This window comes from Equus caballus, chromosome 14 (assembly GCF_041296265.1).
Source record: "Equus caballus isolate H_3958 breed thoroughbred chromosome 14, TB-T2T, whole genome shotgun sequence".
NCBI lineage: Eukaryota > Metazoa > Chordata > Mammalia > Perissodactyla > Equidae > Equus > Equus caballus.
The window spans coordinates 34,224,660-34,249,685 of NC_091697.1; the positions used below are offsets into that span (position 1 = coordinate 34,224,660).

A 25,026-nucleotide genomic window follows, 5' to 3' on the forward strand; every position below is an offset into this window, starting at 1 on the left:
ACAGTGGGAAAGTTGTAGCTTCAAACACATTTCTAGCAAGTCATTTTAAGAAATGAATTAAATGTACAAATCAAACTAAAAAAATAGCAACCAAATGTCTCAAAGAAGCAGAAGAAATTAATTAATCAAGATCAATTATAAGTTAACAAACTAGAAAATCAAAACAAAATAATATACAAATAAATCAGTCCTTTAAACAAAAGGTTAAGTGAAATAGGGAAATAATTGATCAAGGAAAAGCTTAGTAAAGAAGCAAAATGGGAGCCAATGTGAATACACCAAAGGAGAAATTTCATTTTTGGTTTTTTTTCCTGCTTTTTATCCCCAAACCCCCCCGTACATAGTTGTATATTTTAGTTGTGGGTCCTTCTAGTTGTGGCATGTGGGACACCACCTCAGCTCGGCCTGATGAACTGTACCATGTCAGCGCCCAGGATGTGAACCGCCAAAACCCCGGCCACCGAAGCCAAGTGCGGGAACTTAACCACTCCGCCACGGGGCTGGACCCCAAAGGAGAAATTTCTTAAAAACATAGTAATTCTGTAGAAAGGTAAAATTAAAAGAAAGTTATGCAAAGATCCTAGAAAATGTGGATCAAATACATGACATCCTTGGAAAATGTAAATTAGCAAAACAGAGCCTAGGACAAAGAGAAAACAAAAACAGATCAATTACCAAAGATAAAAATAGCAAAACTTAGGGAAAAATGTTAACTCCCACTCCCAAGGGCATCTGGCCTAGAAGGTTTCAACAGTAAATCCTGTCAGCATTAAAAAGCAAATACCTCCAGTGGTATTTAAACTCTTGCGGATCCTAACTGAAAGAAGAAAATGCTTCCAAATGATTTAGAAAGTAGCATAACGTAAATAAAGTGCCACAACTATATCTAAAAAAACCAAAAGTACATGAAGGAAACATGGATCCACTTCATGAATGAATGCCAGTGGGGGAAAAAAATCCCCAAATAAACTCATCCAGTTGAATCCAGAGAATACTGAAAGCAAACTACAACATAACCACAGGGTTCATTTCAAAATAAACGTATAATATTATTTACCATCTTAATAAGTGGAAAAAGTGAAAAGTTTTTCATTCTATCAGTAGACACCAAAAGATATTCAAAGATATCTATTGAATTCCGTATTCATTCTTGGTTACAAATTTAACATCCTTTAGGAGACTGGGAAATGATGGATATTTCCTTGCTGTGGGTTTCTCGATTTCTCTTTTTCTAGCTAACCAAAAGTTCTATCTCTTACCTCTTGTCTTAGGGCGGAACAATAAAGGCAGGAACAAGAAATGGATGCTCACCATCACCACTATTATTTAACTTTTTCAAAATTGTAAGCCAGTGAAATTATATGAGAGAAAATAGGAGTGTTGGAAAGGAAGGAAAAATAATTTCACTCTTAGGAAAAGAATTATTACTTTATTCAAGCAAAATCCAAGGGAATTAACTGAGAAGAACTTTTAGAAACCATATGACAAGTTAGGGAAGTTTCCATAGCTTTTCTATGTAAAGAATATATATAAATAAAAATATACTGTAATGGAAGGGAAGGAAAGAGCCCTTTTATCAATAATCAGTTTTTAATGAGAGAAAATGTCTTTTTTAAAAACTCATTTTTTTTAAGGATAACATTTTAGAGGAATCAGTTCTTTCTAAATTATTCTGAATTTAGTATAATCCCGTTGAATAACCAATGGGCTTCATTTTGGGTTTGTTTCTTCAGTGGTTTTTTTTTTTTAGAAATTTGACACGGTAGTTCTAAAGTTTATTTGAAAGAAAGAATATATATGAAGAATCAGGAAAATGAAAAAATAAGAAGAAAAGAATAACTCTGCCAGAAGTTTAAATGAATTTTAAAACCACAGTGATTAACGCAGTATAGCACTGAATTAGTGCTCTCTGAAGAAAGAGAATAGAAATTGGCTTAGAAACACAGTAAAATTAAGTTCTTAATGAAAGTATTGTTTCATGTCATTGATAACATGTGAATTATTTGATAAACAGCAGTAAGCAACTGGATGACCATTAAGACTATTTAAATGTTGTACCCACTCCTCCCTCCAGATTAAATTCTAGATATATCAAAGATCTAAATTGTTTTTTAAAAAAGAGGAAAAAAATACGTAAAAGGCAGAAAATCATGTGTAAATATTTCAATAAGCATGTATTAGGTAAAGCAAGTCAGAAAATCCAGACTCCAGCAAGGAGTAATAATATATTTGCCCTTGTAAAAATATTTCATTTCTATATTTTCTCTCTTACCATTCTTATCAGGTAAACCTTTTCTTTCTAAAATGAACATAAATTTCTTTGTCTTCTCTTTAATTACATTTTTTAAAGCACATGGTTGTTTTAATTTACATAATATTAAAAACAGAAGTAAAAACCATCTGAATCCTACGTTTTTCCTGAGAAAAAAACATCAAGAATACTTTGTAATCATTTTTCATACATCTACTTCATCTCTGTATGATTCTATGGGAACACATCCTCTTTTGCACTTTCCCTTTAGCAGTATTGATTGTTGATTGCTCTTTGCAATTTATGATGAGTATAATCTTACTTTAACTTGTATTTTTCACATTTCTTAAACAGTGGAGTAACTTTTCATATATTCATGTGCTGTTTGCTTTGGCTTCCCTGTGAATAGCCTGTGGTTATTCTTATCCATTTTTCTTTGTTTTCAGTTCCAAGTATCATAAATATATTAACCATCTATTAGTTATGTTAATTGCAGATATTTTTCCCAAGCTCTCATTCATGCCATAAGTTTTTAATTTTTCTATTGTCTAATTATTTCTACTTTTGCAATTTCCGTGTTTTCTTGTATAGATAAAAATTCCTCTTGAAACTTTGTTAGGCATATAATCTTCAAAATTTTTCTGAAAGTTTTTTTATACTAATTAATCACTTCATGTTTTACAGTTAATCCATCTTGAATAATGTATTACTGTTAGTGCAAGATAATAATCAACCATATATTTTTCCAGGGCTAAACCAACAGCACAGGCATTATTGCATTTTTATGTTTTTAAATCTGTTTTCCCAGTGGTTACCTTTGGACAGTGGGATGGGATGGTAGGAACACTTCTATTTTTCACCTTATATCTTTCAACAGTGTTTGAACTGTTACAGTGAGTATATATTACTTTCAAAATATAAGAAAATGTGTGAGTGTGTGTATGTCTACATATTCCCACCTGATTTGCCAGTATGATCCTATGATCCCTTTATCACACTCTTTCTCTTGCACACACACACACTCACCATATCTACCACACCCGTGCACACACAAACCACACACAAACACAACTCCCACTTTTCTCAATGCTTCATATATCACCTAACTACAATAACCCAAGATAATGTACATATATTTGTACATATACAAATAGCACATGTTCATTTCTAGTAATTATTGCTTATATTATATTCCAATAATTATTGCTGTCAGAAAGAAAAAAGGAAGGAAGGGAGGGATGGAGGATAGGAGGAAAGGATGAAAGGAGGGAAGGAGAGAGAGAGAAAAGGAAAGAATGGTCTGGACTGAACAGTACCTGCTCTACCCTGGGAGCAGTGAAGTCTTGCTCATGCTGTCCGGCTTTCTTGTCAATGTTGTCACCAGATTCAAGATTTCAGTGACATAGTTAGACCGAGAGATCTCTAATATTTTTGCCAAGCTTGGACATACCTATAGCAACAGTGCTCCTGGCTCCCTGGATATATAGTTCCCCATGAAAATAAAATTAATTTTGTAACTCAGGGCAGTGGACTGAAGCTCGGAAGACTCGGGACTCAAGTTTCAACTCTGACCCTTAAGCCATATTTGTGACATCGGAGAAATCAATCTGTCTTGTAGAATAAGGATGTCATCTCCACAATCTCATCCACCTTAAAAATCGTATAGTTCTAGAATATTTACTGAGCCTTTCTGCCTGAAATTCATTAGTCCCATAGCCTCCTTTCAATTTAACCTATTATCCTTCATTTCTACTACAAACAATTGCTTATTAATTTAAAATTTACAAACACTTGCACAGAGCATATATCCTCCTCTGTGGTTAAAAACAATTTTCTTTAACAAGTTTCCTTTTGGAAAAATGTGAAAAGAGTCTATACAGAGAAATATTATAAAATAATTTTCTGAGTTAAGAATGACTAAAAGTGCTTTCCACCCAACTCCTGTTCTAAAAATGACTCATCTGAAAAGGTAGAGTTCTTACACTAGATAAATTAGAAGAGAAATTAAATAGTTAGTAAGCTGTAAAGTAAATAGTGAATAACCAAGCAGGCAGGTCCTTTAGGTTATAATTATTTGTGCCGTGGTGTAGCACTTTTACTTTTTCAGTTTGCTTCCTGTGATACCTCATTCATCATCTCAAAAATCACCAGATACATAGAGGGTAGACGTAATTCTCATTTTATAGATGAGACAATGGAACAGACACCTGGGAAGGCATCAATGAAGCACATTCCCAGGACCAAAGCCCCTTGAAGCTTCCTGCCATGTTCTTTTCCACTGCGTGGTCAGTTTCTCTGTGGATCCCTTCTGATTCCGTGAATCTGGTCATCTCCTGTCCTGCAAGGAGGCGAAAACTTACTATGACTCACTTCCCTCCAAAAAGGGTTTTTTCCTAGAATGAGAATCACAACCAAGGAGTTAAATTTTGAAAACATATTTGTTCTGTCAGAATACCCAGGTCACCACTAAATAAAACTTAAAACAGCAGAAAAAGTTTATATGTAACACTTGGTGGGTTTTTCAAAGCAGGTAGGAATACTTCTTCTCTTTGGGTGCTCAATTCCATTCTAGAATTGGAAATACAGCACTACTAACATACGCTACCATGTTATTAAATCAGTACTGGAAGTCAAACCCACTTTGTAGTGGATTATCAAGATAGTCTTTCAGGAAAAAGGAGCACTAGTTTTCAATTTTAAGACAAAGATTCACCTTTTAAAACTCCTGAAGTTGGGGGCCGGCCCAGTGGCGCAGCAGTTAAGTGTCACGTTTCGCTTAGGCAGCCCGGGGTTTGCCGGTTCGGATCCCAGGTGCAGACATGGCACCACTTGGCATGCTGTGGTAGGCGTCCCACATATAAAGTAGAGGAAGATGGGCACGGATGTTAGCTCAGGGCCAGTCTTCCTCAGCAAAAAGAGGAGTATTGTCAGTATATGTTAGCTCAGGGCTAATCTTCCTCGAAAAAAAAATAAATTAAAAAAATGAAACTCCTGAAGTTACTATGATACTTACCTATGCTATAAACAGTTATCTTCTTTCCTTTTCTCTTGTTATAAATACCTGTCAGTAAATAGATGGTGTGTTTGGCAGTTAATAAAATCTCACATGTTAGGAAATGTAGTAACAATCCTAGTATCATAAATACGATTATTACTGAAAAAACTCAGGAAAGATTATGAACTGTTGAAAAACATAAAGAAAGAAAGAAAACTGTGTGCTCCATGGGCAGCTTTGGGAACTAAGGACTGACATTAAATTTTTATTAACCATCTTTCTATTAATATTAAATTATTTTGTTAAAAAAAAACACAAATAAACAAGTACAGTACCTCCGGCAAGCCTTGTATTCCTAGAGAAATCAGGAATTTTTTATGGCCTCTGCTGAGAAGAGGTTTGCGGGGTTGCTTGACGCTTGTTTAATCTTGGCAAAGGGCACCTAGGGAAACATAACAAAAATGCACCCTGATATAATTTTGAAGTCTCCCTCAGCAACAAACAAGCTGTCTCTTTGCCTTTCAACACCACTGCTAGCTTCTGCTACAGAAAATTTCTGGAATCTGGACCAGCTTCAAGGACACCAGAGCCAACTTCTTCCACTGAGTCACAGGACACAGGACAGCTGTCCTGCCTCCCTATGGGGGTTAAGCATCTCTGAGTCGTAGAGCCTGCTAACCCCAGGTGCCATCTGAGAGTGCACTGCAGTGATGAGGCCTTGCCTGTGAATACTGCTTTATGGAGCATTTCCCATTTGCTCACCCAGGATCAGAAGTTGTTAGTTCAGCAGTTGAGAATGTGGGCCCCCTGAAGCCAAAGACGTGGGCTGCATTCCTATGAGAGTCTTACAGCTACCCTTTGCCCCCCTCATCTTAGCCAGCTGCAGGATAACCTTAAACCTTTCTCACAAGGGACCCAGATTTGGAAGGAACATCACAAAAGTGTTGATCATTCGGCAAGTGTTTATCAAATTGTTGCTCCTGGACAATAGCACAATGGTTCGGAGCACAGGCAGACCTAGCTTAATCATTCCTACTTGACTTTGGATTTGAGACAGCCCTGAGCGCGAGCCTCATGACTGTCACTCGTCAGCTGTGTGAACATGGGGAAGCTCTCTGAGTCTCAGTTTACTCCTTTGTGAAATGAGGCTTACAGCTCCACCCTGAAAAGGTGGTTTTAAGGATTGCAGGACAAAGTATGGGGAAAGTACTTGGCAGATAGTAAGCATTAGATAAGCGGTAGCCACGAAGTTGATGTCTATCATGCCAAGGATCACCAGGGCAGAACTCTGGCTTTTCCTATTTCTTAAGATTTGTTTCTAAATTCAGAAGCACTGTCTCTCTCAGTCTGTTGGAATAGTCCACTGCATCTGTAATACTCTTTTAAATAGTATGGTATAACCAGAATGAATAGTACGTGGTATAGCTGATGATGATGCTGAATTTCAGAGTAGGGAGATGTCACCTTCAGACACATGTTCGAGAAAAGTTTCACAGTAAAAGGTACATTCCATCTCAAAAAAGGGAGCAAGGAGCTGTTCAGCCCAGATAGGATGTACATGGCTATGACAGAACAACAGTATTTTAACTCATGAAGTAACATTAAAGGATCCTTTCATTTATAAATGAAGAAACTGATGCCCAGACAGGGGGAATGACTAGTTCAAGGACACACAGCAATTAAATAACAAAGACCCCGGTTCTCAGGCATAACCTGCCCATTGTGCAGCACACAATGGATGATTTGACTTGACAACACACAATGGATGATTTGACCTACATCCTTCCTCAGTTCCTTGCATTGTTCCAACAAAGCACTCTGAGAAACGTTAGTAAACAGGAAAGCATTCTGGTGCAGTGGAAACTGTTCCAACCCTGCTCCTGCCTGCTGTGCAGCAATGAGCACGTCACTCTCCCTATCTGAACTGCTACTAATATCTTCTAAATTCTTTTTTTTTTTTTTGAGGAAGATTAGCCCTGAGCTTCCTACTGCCAGTTCTCCTCCTTTCGCTGAGGAAGCCTGGCCCTGAGCTAGCATCCGTGCCCATCTTCCTCTACCTTGTATGTGGGATGCCTACCACAGCATGGCGTGCCAAGCAGTGCCATGTCCGCACCTGGGATCCGAACCTGCGAACCCCGGGCCGCCGAAGCGGAAAGTGTGCACTTACTTAACCCCTGCGCCACTGGGCTGGCCCCTACTAATATCTTTTAAAAGCTAACATTTACCAAGCGTTTACAAGTGCTCCACCTGGACTATCTCTTATCATCCACTGCCCCATAGGAGCATTCATAGGGGGTCATCCTCACACCACAATGTCAGAATCACCAATACTTTAAGAAATGCAGATCTCCAGCCCATCCCTGGATTGACTGAATCAGAATTTCTGATATCCTAAGAATTTAAATTTTAGCAAATTTCCCAAATGATTCAGATGCTTATGAAAGTTTGAAGCTTGCCGACTTACTAGATGCTCTTATAACCCTCTGAAATTTTACTGATGACAAAACCTGAGGCCCAGGGAGAAGTAACATATTCAGTCACGCAGCTAGTAAGTGGCAAACCTGGGATTTGAACCCAGGTCTTTTTATTTGAGAGTTTTCAATATTTGACACAGAGTCTAGCTGGTATCTTATTATTTAGCAAAGCATCATTTTGGCAGCTGGGTTTAATATTCTTTCCTATCTCCTAAATTCATAATTTTCTTCATTCCCTAACTCAGGCTACAGCCTATGTTTTGTAAAATTTAGTCACTTTCACTGTCTGCCGTCATCTGTAGGTCTCAGAGCCAAGGGACATTTGGTGTTAAAATGGAACAGAGAGATGTTTGACAAGGCTGTGTCAGGTTAACAGCAGTTCTCCTAACGAGAGTTAGGTTATGAAAGTGGATGGTGCATTTGGCAAATTCTCACTGGAGAAATTCACCGTGTAATTGGCTAACTGCAGAGAAGCCATCAGACCGCAGCTGCACAAGGGATCCCGGACTGAAGTGGATTTCATCGTTCCCTCTCTCCAGCTCAGCCTCCCCTGAGGGTTTTGCGGGTACCTTGGTTGTGGTTAATTCAGGATTCTGAAAGGGAAGCACAAAAAACGTTACCAATTAACTCCTCCACCTCTTTACTGTAGCGAGGATAAAGACTTCGTTGAACACGCTTGGAGAGCTACCCAAGGTTCTGGAAAATTCCAATTTTTGGGGGGGAAGAAATACTACAGTCATGGACTTTTAGAAGTTTAAGGGTTCTAAGGGATCCTCCAACCCACTGCCTCTCAATCTTTAATGTGCATAAAAGGTACCTAGGTATCTCGTTAAAGTGTAGATCCTTATTCTGTAGGTCCAGGGTGAGGCTTGAGATTCTGCATTTCTAACAACCCTCCTGGTGATGCCAAAGCTGCTGATCTATGGACCACACTGAGTAGAAGGACCTCACCCAGGGCATGCAAATAAGATACACCTTGAGTACCAATCCTGAAAGACTAGCGGTTGCTGCCTTGACAGCTATCCTGAGAATTCCGTAGTTGACTTTGGGACCAGCTGGTCAATTGACAGTGCCTATCAGAGGCTTGAGAATAGGAAACTTCACCTCAAAAAGTTCTCTCTTTTTTTTGTTTTGTTCTTGCTTAAGACTTCCTTTTACTTGTAGTTGTATTTGTACGATAATTTTTAGTTCCTTAGTTTTTTTTTTTTTTGAGCTATAATTGACATACAACACTATATTGGTTTCAGGTGTACAATATAATGATTTGATATTTGTATATATCGCAAAATGATCACCATAGTAGGTCCAGTTAACATCCATCACCATACATAGTTACAATTTTTTTTTCTCATGATGTCTCATTTTTATGCATAGAAACTGAAACCCAGAAACGTCACTGATTTTCTCAGGGTCATATAGTTACTGGTAGACCTGGAACTAACTAGATCTGGAACATAAACCTAAATTTCTCTCTCCGAGTTGCACATTTTAACCACAGATTGCATGTGAAGCTGGTTTTAAAATATCTTTCCTCAGTTCTATAACTGGCAGAACCAGCCACGGAGTCCAATTTGGATTCAAGAAGCCGCATACTTAGGCTAAGTCAGCCTCTGAAAAGTTCTGCAACTTTGGGAAAAGAATTTCTCTGGGCCTTAGTTTTGAGATGAGGAAGCCCATGCCTCATCTTTCAAATTCTCTCTGATGTTGTATAAGGCAATGAGATAAAAGATATGAAAGCCATTTGACAAAATATAAGTGACTTAAATAAATGGAGGTCATTTTTATTAAAATTGCTGTAGGATAACATTAAATTTTCTGGTAAGATTTTTGATTTTTGAAAAGAAAAAAATATATTTTGATAATAATAAATTGTACATGACCTTACCAATTGCCCTTTGTTGAATTTTGTCTGAAATGATTGAAAATTACTATTTTATTAGTTGAATTTTATTAATGAGGTCCTTCTGACTTTCCACCCACCTTTAATGTATCCGTTCTGTGCAAAGAATGCAGAGGCATGCGAGGAGAGAGAGAGAGAGAGAGAGAGAAAACTCAAGCAAGCCAGCCAAAGTCTTATCAATGAAGTTTTGTTCTGAGGTGAGACGGCTGCCAGTAGCAACAAGGCTCCGTACTTCCTCATTCATATCCAGGAGGAGAGATGGGGATTTTTTTTTTTTTTTTTAATCCAAAAGTCTCCAACAAACCTTCCCTTTCTTTTTTTTTTTTTTTAAGATTTTTCCTTTTTCTCCCCAAAGCCCCCCGATACATAGTTGTGCATTTTTAGTTGTGGGTCGTTCCAGTTGTGGCAAGTGGGATGCCACCTCATCATGGCCTGATGAGCTGTGCCATGTCCACGCCCAAGATTCCAGCTGGTGAAACCCTGGGCCACCAAAGCAGAGCACAAGAACTAACCCCTGGCCACAGGACTGGCCCCTCCCTTTCTTTTCATTGGCTCCGTTGACTTAGGCCTTCCCATCCCTGAACCAATCCCTGGCCAGAGAAGGCGAAATACCAAAACTAGCTTAAAGCAATCAGGTCCACACCTGCAGCAATGGGTGGGTAGATTTAACTACAACATCCACCGTGAGGGGCTAACTGGAAAATACAAAGAATTAGTCTTACCTGTCTATATAAATCAGTGACTGTCATAGCAACGGTTACTTTTTGTGACATGCTTAATTGTATACTAGATATGCTGGTAGTCTCTTTAAATGACTTATCTCAATCTTAAACCTTCATGTAATGTGGACTCGTTTTAAAGATGAGGTGATACAACTTCATTTTAAAGATGAGGAAACTGAGGCTCAGCTAAGCTAAGGAGCTTGCTCAAGGTCAGAGAGCTGCTCCGTAGAGAAGCTAGAATTCAAGGCCGATTCCAAAACTCATATCTTCAAGACATAATTAACTATGTAGTTGTTCTTATCTAACTGGAATTTAAAATGCTGCTGTACAGCGATGATCTACAAAATGTAATTTCATATCATCATTATCATCATAATGAAACTGTCTTTATAGATGCATTTGATTTGGAGAAAGAGAGACATGTTTCCCATAAATAAGTGAGGCTGGAAATAAATCTGAAAACCTAGTTTTGCTGATGGATGCAAACTCTCCCTTCCCAGACTGTTACTGATCCTGTTGACAAGTACCGAAATGGAACACTTTGAGTTACCTCTTGCCTCTGCCCACTGTGAGGATAAAGAACCAAACGAGGTCCCCAAATTAAGCATAGGGAAGAAACATTACTCACAGTTTCGTTCTTAGGCCTGTGAATAATGAGGTCTCGACTTCAGATATTTTCCTAGGAGACTGAAACCGGAAGATTCACACGGCCCAAAACCTATTGGAACCTCCCTGCCAAATGGCCGTAGCAAAGAGAAGCACATCTGTATCGATGCATTTGTTTCCTAAAGAGTGTTGGAGCGACTGCTGTGCCACCCTCTGTTACTACTTCCACAGCTGTTTAAGTTGGGGACTGGTTTACTATCCCAAACCTCTCCTGATCGTGATTTAGCACAAGTCCAGTTCCTTCACTGCTTACTTCTATAATAATAAATGTTACTGTTCCTTGAGTTTATCATATTAGGTGCTGTTTTAGGTGTTTTATATGTATTATCTCATTTAATCCTATAAACAACCCAATAAGGCAGATACTGTTATACCTAGTTTACAGTTGAGAAACTGAGGCTCAGAAAGATACATATCTTGCCCAAGATCAAAAGCTTTTCGACCTTGCCTTTAATCCAGTCTGCTTTTAACCTGAGCAGCCTGGTTTCAGAGCCCACTATTGCCTCAGCTCAAAAGAAGGTGAGTGTTTACAGGTTTACCCTGAGAGTGCCTACAGTCTAGAGGTAGAGTTTAGATATGTGTGGTAGCCTATTTTAAAATCTAATCTCTCATTTCACAAAATGGCTTTTCATAAAATGCAGTCAAACCAAAATTATCAGGAAGAGTCCAGAGGGAAAAGATAAGTTCTCTCAAGTTGTCTGCCTTGGCACTTACTGAGCAGAAGGTTGTGTAGCATAGGGGGCTCCCATATATTTTCCCTCTTCCTTACCCCAGGCCTGATAGGTGTGTGTTCCCTCTGACTCTACCCTTATGAAGGCCCAGGGACACCTTTATCCTCCCCCTCTCTGTGCTCAGGCCATTATCTCTGACCTGCCCACTGTTCCTGCCCCCTGTTCTTGTCACTGTTCCTCTAGTGGCATGGTGTAGGTCCATATTCCATAAATATCTTCCCCTCAAAACAATAAAGAATTTCACTCTTACAAGGAGACATATAATAGGTCCTAGTGTAGCATCAATCTTACATGTGTTGGCTCTGAAATAAAACTGTATGGGTTCAAATCTCAGATCACTTATTTGCTCATTGTGTTACTTTTAGCAAGTGACAATTTTTCAGAGCCTCAGCTTGCTCATCTATGAAGTGAGAGTTAATCAGAGCACCTACCACAAAGGATTGTGGTGAGGAAAAGATGCAGTAATGCACACAGAGTGCTTATAACTGTGCTGGAACATTGTAGTCATGCCCACTAAATATTGATTAATATTGACTAAATATTGACTAATGGTGTTATCTGCTAATTCAACCAATGCTTTTTGAGTCCCTAGAAAACATGCTCCTTGCCCTCACAAAGACCACATCCCAAAGGCAAGATACCCCTTAAACAAATATCTATAGAAATAACATATAGCTATAATTGAAATAAGAGCAGTGAGGAAGCATCTATGTTGCTAGGAGATCAGATATCAGGGGCCCTGATGTAGTAAAGTAGGATCATGAACACTCCCCAATGGAAGGAACATTTGAACTGAGATCTGAAAGATGAAGGATGGATAAGAGTAAGGAAGGATGAGTAGAGACCCTCCTGCTTCCAATTAGTTGATGAAGCAATTGTTAGAAATTCCTTGGTCCTATTCAAATGGGGATATATTATTCAGTATCAGTAATGTTCTATTAAGAAATTGTCTGGAGCTTATACATCCTTTTATTGTTGTAATTAGTTATTTGCCATTTATGTGTGTTACAATCACACTGCCCTTAGCATCAGTTATTTTATCTTTGTTGTATAAACTTTGCTATTTTGACTATACCATTCTTTTAAATTACTGCTGATTCCATTTTTACCAGTGCATTTTTTTAAGCACAACTACTAGACCCAGGGCTAGTTAGTACTAAACATGTGTCTAAACTCCCACTCACAGGACTCAGTAATTAATGTGAATCCATGTACCCTCCCCATCCAGCTCACTTCTGTTCAAAAGATCCATTTCAGCACCACCCTCGTGCCCCCTGCCATTCAAGAACCAAACTAAACTCTGAATCCATAGAAGCAAAGGTCATTGGCTATGTTCCCTGCATCTCTATGGAGTTGAATGTGCTGCTTCTTTCTGTTACCCTTTTGTTACACGTTCACAAGAGTCCTGCCCATATGGTTTGCATTAGGTCAGTTTGCTGGCTTCTTAGCCAAATTAAATGAAAAACAATAGGAGGCAGTGGGCAAGGTTCTGTAGAAGGACTAAGTGTCTCTGATACATGTGAGTGTATCTGATTATAATCTAGATGGAGTTTTTTTGAAGTCTGTTGACTGAGAAATTCTCTTTTTGAGTCAATATCTTCCAGAAGGAAGGAATTGTCAGATTTTTAGATGTATTAAAACTTTAGCGCCTTACTTAAGGAGGACAAAAACCAAATCTTGGCTTCTTGTCTTCTAGCTAAAGCTAGAAGCAAATTGTAATTTTTCTCTGACCCAGAATTGAGGCAATGGGTGGTTCTGTGTGTCTAAAGCCCTCCTCATTAGCTTATGGGACAAGATTGGATTCAGTTTCAAAACCCAAGACCAAGAGGAAACCATGAGTCTCCCAATGACCTGGGATGATTTGGATCACAACCTTTAAGTCAATCATGACCGGCCAGTAAGTCTTGAAATTTGACCTGATCAACTGCCACATTTATTATTCACTGTCCTGGGCTTTGGAAGATAATGAAGAGGAGGGGTATGTGGCTGGAAAAGCCCTCCATTTCCCTCTTAGCGATGTGTGCTTTCATCACCTTTGACAATCTGTGTAAGCCCCAGGGGGAGAATGTAGCTCCTCTTCTGCTAAAGGTTATCCTTTCTTCCCTTCCCTCTACCCCAGCACATTGGAAACACTTGACTGGAATGTTTTCAGCCTTGTGCAAAGAAACCAAAACAAATGTCCTGTGGTAGTATTTAAAAATGGATTGGGAAATAGTGAATTTCTAGTTATATAGTATATAAACATCTTTAGCGAGTCATCACCCATAATACTTTAAGTTGTATGAACCAGCTAATGAAATGATTAGTTCAAATGTCTCTCTCCAGCTTGGGGCTTGAGTCAATAACTCAGATGAAACTGAACTAGAACAAACCTTCACCTCTCAGTATGTCAGCTCCCAGGTGTTAAAACTTCTTTGAGTTATCAGGATTGGGTAGACATATTCTCACATCTACCTCTCTGAAATTTGTCAAAATAGGACTTTAGGCTTAGGTAAGCTCATTATAAAATCCGGCTCCATCCCACACATCCTGAGGATCTGTAATAATTTAAGGCGAGTCTCTTCTTTTAATGAAAGAAACCTCCATAAACTTAATGGATTGTAAATAGAGTTCCCTTCATTTTTTCCTCCTTCAGGAGATTTTAATATGATCCTCATCTCTTATTTTTTTCCCATACGTTTAAAATGACTTCTGACTCTCAACTTTAATTGAAACTAGTAGCTTGTACTTTATTAAATTAAGAAGAGGAAGCCAGAAAGAATTCTACCAACCTTCTAAAAGAAATTAGTCAATTCATCATGTATTTTATTATACTTTTATTATTAAGTGTAGCAATTTGAATGTATCCTCCTTTGCTTCAAGTTTAGCATTCATCCTTCCAATTCAATCCAAATATTATTTTCAAAAATCAGTGATCAGTAGTTTAAGTATTATTCTTAATGAATTCCACATAAGTTAACACATATATATAAAGGAATCATTTTCAAAAAGAATTGAATTTGATTCTGTGAAAGTAAAAAGAATGGAAGAGATGAAGCCATAAAAAATTAGGAAGGCTAATTAGGAAGTTCAAGCACAAAGAGAGACTGCAGAATCTGCCACAGCAAGGTCCCACGTGGTTGGGGAAACAAATGCTAGTACCAGATCAGGATCAGTTTACAAGAGAGATCCAAGACAACAGGATTTTTGCTAGGTCAATTTTCCTTATCCATCAATCCTGCGTTATGCCGTACATTAAAAAAAAAAGCCATTGGTAATTGTAGATTAAATGGAACTGAAAAGCAAGCTTTTTATAAGTTAAATCTAAAAGAAAGTTGATGCAGCAGCCTGTAGGGTGAATTCTTAGATGTGATTTAGACCACCATAGTGATGTTTAAAAATGTGAATTTAAATGTCCCTCAGGCAGGGCTGGGTTTTTCAGTCTAGTTCACTATGGAGCCAAATTCTTCCTATTCTCCACTACACCTGCTTCACGCTTTTATGCAATTTCCCAAGCCATCTTTGAATGTGTGATCCTGGACTTAGTTTAACCCTGTAGTAATTCAATTTAGCAAATTCCGTTTTGAATGCTTGCTTCGTACCGAATGCAGTGGTCAGCCTTAGGGATGCATAAATAGCAGGATGCCATCCCCGTCCACGTTAGCCATCAGGAGGGAAATAAGAGTTCAGTGAGGTCATAGCAAAAGGATCGAACTTGGTGGAGGGAGTTAGCCAAAGCTCCCCTATCCACCTAGATTTTCTAGATGAAGAACACTGAGGCCAGAGTAAGCTGGAATTAGAACCGGCTCTCATCTCTGAAGTCTGTATTCTTTCCACTCTGCTTGTGCGTGTTGCAAGGGGCGGGGACCCAGATGAGGACCAAAAAGAGCAGGAGTATCAGCTCACTGGCCAGCTCATAGTTGTTAACGTGTTCTCACTAATGTTCCCGTATTAATCATAACTTTCATAAAAGCTTATCTTCTGGGGTCCTTTGGAGAGAAAAATATTACTCCTCTCTTTCAGCTCCTGAGTGCTACCTGTTACTTCCTCTAAAAACTTCACTATCACTTGAAACAATAACTTAAAACCCCACCAAGCTCACGTGAATCCCCCACCTGGACACATGGATTATTTTGTGTGTATGTGAAGCAGACTCTCTTCACCTCTGATGACTATAGAGCAGGGTCACAGAGGTCACTGATACAAAAAGAACAAATTCATTAATGTGGTTCCTTAACAAGGAATCAGTTTACTAAGGAAACCTTGAGGTACGCACTCATGCGATCTACCTAAGAGAATTTAAAAATTGAAAATCAAAACAACGAGGTGGCCCATATCTTAGAGACACCTATGTCCACTTTGTTAGTATTTCACCCCATGGGGAAAATATTTAGTAGATGGAGTTGAAGGTTTGAACCTGCAAACACAAATTTAAATGATTGTTTTACCACTTAACTAGCTTCCAGCCACCTATGAACTAATGGATTTTGATGGGAAGGCCTGTTTACAAAATGCTGACAGTACTAATTCCATCCTCATAATATGGTTGTGAGATTGCAAGCCCCTTACAATAACATAACAGAAGCAAAAAAGAGTAGAAATAATCTCAGCCCTTTTTTTTCTAGTAGTTTTTATTAAAAATGACCATCCTCCTGCAACTACCTGGATATTTCAGCATTATTCTCATATATTTATGTTTCAATTCTAAACTCCATATTTGGCTACTATTGCTCCATTTACTTTGGTGGAGGGATTTGAAAAGTCAAAGATGGTGGCCTTTTCTTGATCTTTCCAGCAGCTCTATTTCATCTTCTATTTGGGTGAACTTTCTCTCACATCTTAGAAGACTGAGTTCATGCTAGGTAGTTTCAGAGTGTTTTTCCTTTGGAAAGAGCACTTGGGGTATTCCCAGGTGGTTAACAGTTCATTGCCGTAGCATTTCAAGTTACTCAGGTCACAATGTCATTTCATGGAAGATCAAACAAGATCTCCTATCCACACACTAGTCACAGTAATTGGAAACTGCAGAGTCAGGATTTCTTGGATTTTTGCAATTTCTCACTCTTCTCTTGATATGAGTGGTGAACTGGGATTTAAGATAGTGTCATTCTCCCTTACCAAGGTAAGCATGTGATGCTCCTGGGTCACTGAGGGATGTGATTTGTTTTTCTACACATGTATATGACTATAGGACAAGGACATCCCTCCAGGGCATACACCTATCACTGAGAAAGGGGCAGGAAAAGAGGTAGCAAACCAGAAACCAGACCTGGAATTAATGAATTATTGTATAAAAATAAGGCCCACTCTTCGTTGTTCAATGCAATAGCTTTTAGGCAAAATGGAGCTCTGCTAACCAAGCATCTTTCTGTTCTTGTTGGGAAAAATGTTGAGATGGGGAATGGGAAGAATTGATCGAAATGTTTTACATGAATTTGCCAGAGTAGAAACATCAGTGCATGGGTCAGTCTGGAAAATAACTCAAGTCAGCGGAGAAGTCCATCCCTCTACCTAACAGAGCAGCTGATTCGACTGGTGTGTGAACTGCCCTCATTCGCGAAGGATCATTCATAGGAGGCTCTGGAATACTAGTGCAAATAAATCTGTTTCCCAAAATTTCAACATTTAATTCTTGTTTCTTTTTAAAGATTGGCGCCTGAGCTAACAACTGTTGCCAATCTTTTTTTTTTTTTTTGCTTTCTGCTTTTTCTCCCCAAATCCCCCCAGTACATAGTTGTATATTCTAGTTGTGGGTCCTTCTAGTTGTGGTGTGTGGGATGCCACCTCAGTGTGGCCTGATGAGTGGTGCCATGTCCGTGCCCAGGATCTGAACCAGCGAAACCCTGGGCCACTGTAGCGCGTGGAGCACGCGAACTTAACCACTCGGCCATGGGGCCAGCCCCAAACACTTCATTCTTGATTGATAAGCACAATAACTCCAAGTAAAGCATAATTTCAAAAGTGGATTGTTGAATGGGAAACAGGAGACTTTCTTTATTGGTATTGTCCTGCTTCATAGGGCCTCTCCAAAAACCCTTGCTGTCAGGATCAGACACTTGTGAGTTAAAATTTGAGACTAGAAAGCAAATAGTGTAGACCCTTGGACTAAAGCAAGGCCTTGGACTAAAGCAGAGTTCCTTTTAAAGGCAGTTTATGTACAGAGAATGACAATTTACTCCCTAGTCTATCCCTTCCCTCTGTTTCCCTTCATTTACTTTTGCTTCCTTCTCTCTCTTGTCATAACTGCTATCAACAAAATTCTCATTACTGTTTGAATAGGTGAAAATGCCAAGACAGAAAAATTTGAAAAGTATTTTGATATGTTTTCCAGGGCAGTAGAGATTGCCACATGGTCTTTCTGATTAGTCAAAGGGAAATTCTCTTGTTGATGTCCTAATCAAAAAAGGACCATTAGTGCTTTCTCCTTTGTCTCCCCGGCTCAAGTAAAGAGACAGACAATTAGGAAATCCACTTGGGCAAGTCTGGAAAGGTTGGTGTGAAGACCCAATTTCAAAGATCAGCTAAATTCACTTGACAATTGCTATTCCTTCCATTTTCTGAAATTTCATCACCTAACTACAGCCTGATACAGAGAAGGCATTCCAAGACAGAACTCAAGGTTGGAGAAAGTCTTGAGAGACGCAACTGTATAGTTTAGTGATTAGAAGCAGGAACCTTGGAACAAACAGACTAAGTGCCAGCTACACTACTTACAAGTGTGCAACTCTGGGTCAATCACTAAATGTCCTTAATTCTCAATCTCCTCATTTTAAAAATGAGGCTATTAATAATAACTCCCTCATTGAGTCATTGTCAAGATTAAATATTACAGTTGCGTGAAGCCCTTAATACAATACCTATCTCCAGTAAACAATAAATGGAACTTATATGTTCTTTTCTCTCTCCGAAAGCTGCTTTGCAGCTTCGTGGTGTGGACTGTGGTCAGAACCTTCAGCTTGTTCTTTGTTTCTCAAGGCCCTGCTGCTTCTTTATTTGAAGTCATGCTCTTCTCCAATAGACTGATGGTTTTCCAAGTGTTAACCCCAGACCAGCATCACCTGGGAATTTGTTAGAAATGCAGATTATTGAGCCTCATTCCAGACTTACTGATGGAGGGACTCTGGGAGTGGGGACCAGAGATCTGTGTTTCAACAAGGCCTCCAGGGGATTCTGATGCCAGCTCAAGTTTGGGAACCACTGAAATAGACTATACCACCCACCAAGCCACTACCTGAGTCAGACTTCCTTGGTTGACTTTAAGACATGCTAGAGGCAGCGTGGAATATTGTTGCATTGAGATAATCATTAACGGCCCAGAATTTTTATACTGTTCTATTACCAAGTAGTAGTAGAAGTTGAATTAAGTCATTTCATTTTTCTGAGCTTCAGTTTCCTGCCTGTAATACAGCCTGATCTGTTATGGTGCAATAGCTATGTCCCCCCAAAAACCTATTATCAAAAATCACCTTACAAAAATGAATATTTCAAATGGGAAAAAAGAAGGATAGTTGCTATTCAATTTCACATTTATAATAAAAAGTCATTTTTCTTTTATTTAAACAATGAAAGATATTAAAAATAAATAAACTCTAAGGGTAGTTTACTATTACAAGTTAAACATAAATTAAAAAGTCTTTCCCCATGTACCATTTGAAACATATACAAAAGACCCTATTAGTCTCCTCTATTGTCTTTGCCCTTGACCTTTGCTCCCATCACAGTTCACTTCCTTTGAAAGGAAACGAGTAATAATAAACAAGACAAGGGCAAAAAAGGAAAGTGCAGCCAGCTGAACAGCCACACACTCAAACCTAGCAGCTTCTGGGTGCTTAGGTCCCAGTCAGGAGAATTGAAACCCAACGCTGGGCTGCATACTGAAGATTCTATCACTCTAACAATTTCCTTAGTTCTAATTTGAGTTATAAAAATTTTTTATGACAGGTGAAATGCCTCTAACTCCTTTCCTGCCCTGCCTATGTTACAGGATTGTTGAAACCCTTAAATGAGATAAATTATATCTGATAATTTTTTGGGTCTCAAGTAACAGAAAACCCAACTCATGCTGGCTTAAGAGAGAGAGAGAGAGAGGCGGGAGGGAGGGAGGAAAGGGATGTGTTATCTTGCTTAGCATCAGCAAGTCAGGCATGTCCAGGTAGAGACAGTGTCATCGGGTCGCCGATTCTCCTTCTCCCTATGGTGGCTCCTTTTCAAGTTAAGATCTCTTGAAGCTGAGGCACCCCAGTAGATTCAGGGCAGCATACTTCTCGGTGCAGATGCAGCGCAAAAGTTTTAGCCCTCACTCACATATGCCCATCTGAAGGCTCGTGACATGCTGTTGCTTCTGCAAAGGTCTTATGCCCATCACTGAACCAATCACTGTGTCAAGATTGCTCTGACTGGCTTACAGCCACACTAGAAGCACAGAAACTAAGAGTTAGAATGTGGTGGCTCCCCAGACAGAAATTGTCGCTGGTGTGGCTGATGAACAGTCAAACCACAGATGTCTACTCTACTTACTTGAAAGTGTTGCAGTTAACAGAACTTTATGTTAGCTCTCATCTTCAGTGACATATGTAAATCCAAACACTTTTATGCACTCCTCATTAAGGAAAATTTTGCAAGCCTCTGGATGACTGCCTTTGCCATGCACTGAAAGGGTCTTCATTTATGAGCTGTAGAGTGCTGCAGGAGTTTGGGGCTGCTGCTGCGCCTCAGCACGGCACAGTGAAAGACACCTGATTCTCATTCCTGCTCTGCCGCCTATTCACTGTGTAAACTTATATTGCATTTCTTAACCTCCCTGTGCCTTATTTTCTGAGCATGAGATCAGTACCTGCCCCAAAGGGCTCCTGGGATAACTGAAAGAGGTCAGTATGCAAATTCTTAGTCCTGGCTTCTAGTTGCTACTCACTGAGTTCCCTTCTCTGGAGTAAGAGTAGGGCATCTGTCATGTAAGTGGTACAGGGCACCATGGGAAATGCTGTTTCCAGATCTCAGGCACTTGAGGGTACTGCTCTAGCAAGAAACCTTATGAATAGAGGCAGAAGCCTTAGAGCAGGAAAGGAACTCAAGAGGTAGACCCATGCAGTTCCAATCTTTAGACTGCCACTGCAAATTAAATCCAAGAGGTTGAGTTACTAAGAGCCAAAAAATTAATTCCATCCCATCAGCACTTATTTATGAGCACCTACTATGTGCCAGGCACCATGTGAAGTGCTTGGGCATACAACAATGAATGAGGCAGACCTTGTTTCTACCCTTACCAAGAAGTATAGTCTGGTGGGGCAGACAGTTATTAAACAGTGATCCTAATGACAGGCATGATAGTGGAATGTCAAGGAGTCACCAAGAAAGACAAAGCAGGCCCTTCCTCCTCTGCCACACTAGCACTGGAGATGTCTCCCTCTTTGACCTTGGCCTCGGGGCTGTTTTCCTTGGAGATTAGGAGGATGCTTATGGGTTCTGTGAACCCATGAACCTGGTTTCCCTCTCCGTGAATGCAATGAAGAGCAGCTTCTGTTCGTCTCACCTCAGCATCTAGAATTAACTCAGCCTAGACTTACTTATTATACTTAATAAATTTAACTGTATTATAGCAAATAAAGTGTTTACTATGTACTAAGCATTGTTCTCAGCACTTTAAAGAAGGTACTAGTCAAAGCAAAATTAAGTAATATGATGAATTCAAAATTCTAGTTTGTTTATGCAGTCCATTTCATTAAAAACTGGAAGTAGAAGATAAAATGTGTTCGTTTAATGAATATTTATTGCTTTTTATAGCAAGCTAAGTCATGATATTTTGAGTGCTTACTATGTGCAAAGCTGGGCTAAGTGCTTTGCATGTGTTGTACTATTTAATCCTCTCAACCAGCCCGAGGAGACTGGTATTAGTATTTTCTCCCATGTTACATATAAGAAAACTGAACTCAGAGAGGTTGGATGATTTGCCCAAAGTCTCAAAGCTAATGACTGGCTCAATCCGGAGTCAAAGCCTGGATTGTCTAAGTCCAGAATCAGAACTTGGAAGCACTGCACTCTAACCATCCCTCCTTCTAATAGAAAACAGACACAGTTCCAGGTGTTGATTAAGCAACTATTGCAGACCTCCAAAAAACCCTCAGAACTGCTGATCCCAGACAGAGTGGAGTAAATGGTTTCTGGGGTGTGACGTCAGGAGAGGGATTCAGCTAATCTCTGAGGAGGTGAATGAAGAAGGTTGGCTTTATTGAGGATATGAGAAAATAGTGGAGAAAACTTGTTCTTCAAAGAAAGACAAGATGGGGTAATTGGAGCAGTATCTCAGAGCTTCTCTGACGTGCAGCCTAATAAACTCCAACCTGCTTGAGCCTCCTCTGTATTTCTGTTAATTGGGAGATAAATTAGAAATGAAGATGGTTATAATTTATCCCTCCCCACCTCACAGTTCCATAATTATGGGTAAGATTTTTTTTTATTTATTCAGGTTAATTTGTTTATTGACCATACAAGCAGTCATATTTTGAAGTCAAAGTCTTCTAATGTAATATGATGGGCCCCGAAGATAGCACTTCATAAATTGATACAGGTGTTCCATACACCTCACCTCCCCCCGCCACCCCCCATCTTCAGCCCATGAGGATCTCCAGTAGTGTTTATCCACAGAAAGCCCATCACCCATATGTATTCCAGAAGCACTGCAAGGGCAACATACTTACTTTTCTTTGCGGCATAGCTGTTTATTGTGTTTCCCCACCTTACTGGAGCCTGCATGTATCCTACTGCACTCATGGCGGGTCGTAACAATCAACTTTGCATTGTGCTAAGGTTTCCCAGTTTCTTCCCACGAATTCTACCTCAGTTAATCTCCCCAAACGCCATTCTTAGGCCCCAACACCGTTGAAGAAACCTAGAATCAGGGGGATTAAATAATTTTTCCAAGGTCAAAAATAATAAATGGAAGAGCCAGAACTCTAATCTTTTGACTCCAAATCCAATATTTTTTCTGGAGGCTGTTACTGCCTTGGGAACAAGCAGCAACACTATCTTCCTCACCCCTGAAACTATGATACTTGACACAGTGCCAGACACACAGTGGTGTTCAAGAAATACATTTTTTAAATTTGTGAATAAAAAAATATAAATAATAGGGCTTGTGGAATTATCTAACCAATCTTGAATTTCATGGATAATGAAACAGAAACCCACTAAGATTAAATGAATTATCTAAGGATCATTTGTTCTAAACGTAGAACAAGTTTCCCTTAATAATAGTCCACTGCTCTCATTGTTTTTATTATGACTCTTCTTATTGGTTTATATTTTTAATTCAGTCCAGTCTGGTGCATATGCGTAACTGTTCTCATCACAGTCGCTCAATAGAAAAGAAAATATCCTGGTGCTTAGAGAGGGGAGACTCCTAGACATCATCATGCATAGCAGCCAAAGAAATTTTGCTATAAAACTATTTCCGAGGTAGTTAAAATAAGAGTTAATAGCCCAGAAAAGAACAGAAAATAAGCATCCTATCTGAAATAACAACAAACGGTGCTAGGTTTCCCATTCCCATCAGCTTTGTTTTCTTTGAGTGTTGGAAAACCACGCCCCTGCTCCCCCAAGCTTAAGATTCTAATGATCAAGGATTGAATTCCAGCTCCACCATTTAGTAACAATGTGGCTATGGGAAAGTTGGTGAATGCCGACACCTATAACCTGGGAAAAGAATTCCTTTTCAAGGATGGTGTGAGCATTCAATCAGATAGTTTCTGCACTGGCACATTGTATGCACCTTTAAATATTCGTTTCCCTGTCTAGGACCAATGAACCCATCATTAAAGCCATTACCTCTCTTTTCCTTGACAGAAGTGTTTCAACATTTTTTGGATTTAGTTTCCAAGTATTATAAACTTTTGAAGTTAATCTAGAGGATATATTTGTTTAATATTTCCACTAAACAAAATGCTACCATAAACCAAACATACAGAATGTCTGATCAGGGGACAGAGATTAATTGGTCAATTATTATGCCCTACGGTATTTTATAGCTTTTATTTTTCAAGAGATTTTAGATTTGAATTTATAATACAGGGTCATTAAACCACATTTGAAAGCTAATTGTTAGTATATAATCTTGGCAACATTCTTTTTGCCTTCTGCATTATTCATGAAGCTTAGAGCATTGTATCTTCCAATTAAATATTTGGTTGTATCCTTTGCTTCCATATATCATCGGCACCTATAATTGGTCATTTTTCCCTTGTTTTATAATTTCTAAAATTTTATTAGCACTTGGTATATCCTGAGTCTTTACCAAAATAAACAGACTGTTATTAATAATAGCATTTTGTGCCTAGGTTTTATTATCTCTAGTAATTGAGGCCTCTTAAAAATAAGACACAGATCTTCCCTTCTTAACAAAACAAAAAACGTTACATAATCATTTAATCGTTGAGAATCACAGCATCAGTATTCATCTTTTACTTTTAGCTTTGCCTAGAAGAAATCATTCAAGAGCAAAAGGGTCACCCTCTCTGAATAGCAACCTTGATTGCACTCCCTGGGCCCAGAATTCAACTCAGGATGGACAACTCTGGGCTGACTCTCTTCTCAAATCCCGCCTCCTTCCCTTCCCTCTCAAGTTTGTCCTCACCCCACTCACCCCTCCACCACCCACAGTCTGTCCAGCTGTTATTTTCAAGTTCCTTGCATTTTGGCTAGCCACACGTTGCCCGCATTTCCATTGTTCGAAAGTCTTCCTTTACCCTATTTATATTGACACTGTATATCTAAGAAGACTTCATGTGACTGTGGGTGTTAAGAAGCATCCATTAAATGAAGTTGTACTAAAATGTTTCTGTGGTATATAGCAAGTGGTTAATAAAAGTTACCACTATTTTTAGTTCTGGCTTTATCATGAATTCATCTGTAATTAGGCTGCTATTGTGAGCACAATTCAGTAGTTAATCCCCTAATACTATTTCATACCTAGTACAGTTTCACTTTTTATGTTTTCTTATCAAGACTGTAGATTCTTTAAAGTGTGTCATGCCTTCTATTTCTCTGCGTGCCCTAAGTAGAAATAATGAAAATAGTACTGGTAACAGTCTGTTAGATCATTACATCACTACAGCAATCATTATAGCAATACCATTCAATAGATGAAGAATCTGAAACTTATATAAGCTTATAGTGGCAGAGCCACAATTCAAAATTAGATAATGTAACCACAAAGCCCGTTCTCTTAACCACTATGATAAATACTACCTAAACTATATATCCTAATGCCTCGTAGAATAAGCACAATAAAGGCTTATTGTTTTGATTGTCTTATTT

The 25,026-nt window shown here is 38.9% G+C and overlaps 1 protein-coding gene across 6 annotated transcripts in view; it reads left to right on the forward strand.

Moving 5' to 3' along the window:
• GABRB2 (gamma-aminobutyric acid type A receptor subunit beta2) overlaps nt 1–25,026 on the forward strand; it is a 250,025-nt gene that overhangs the window by 218,942 nt on the left and 6,057 nt on the right. The window lies entirely within an intron of this gene.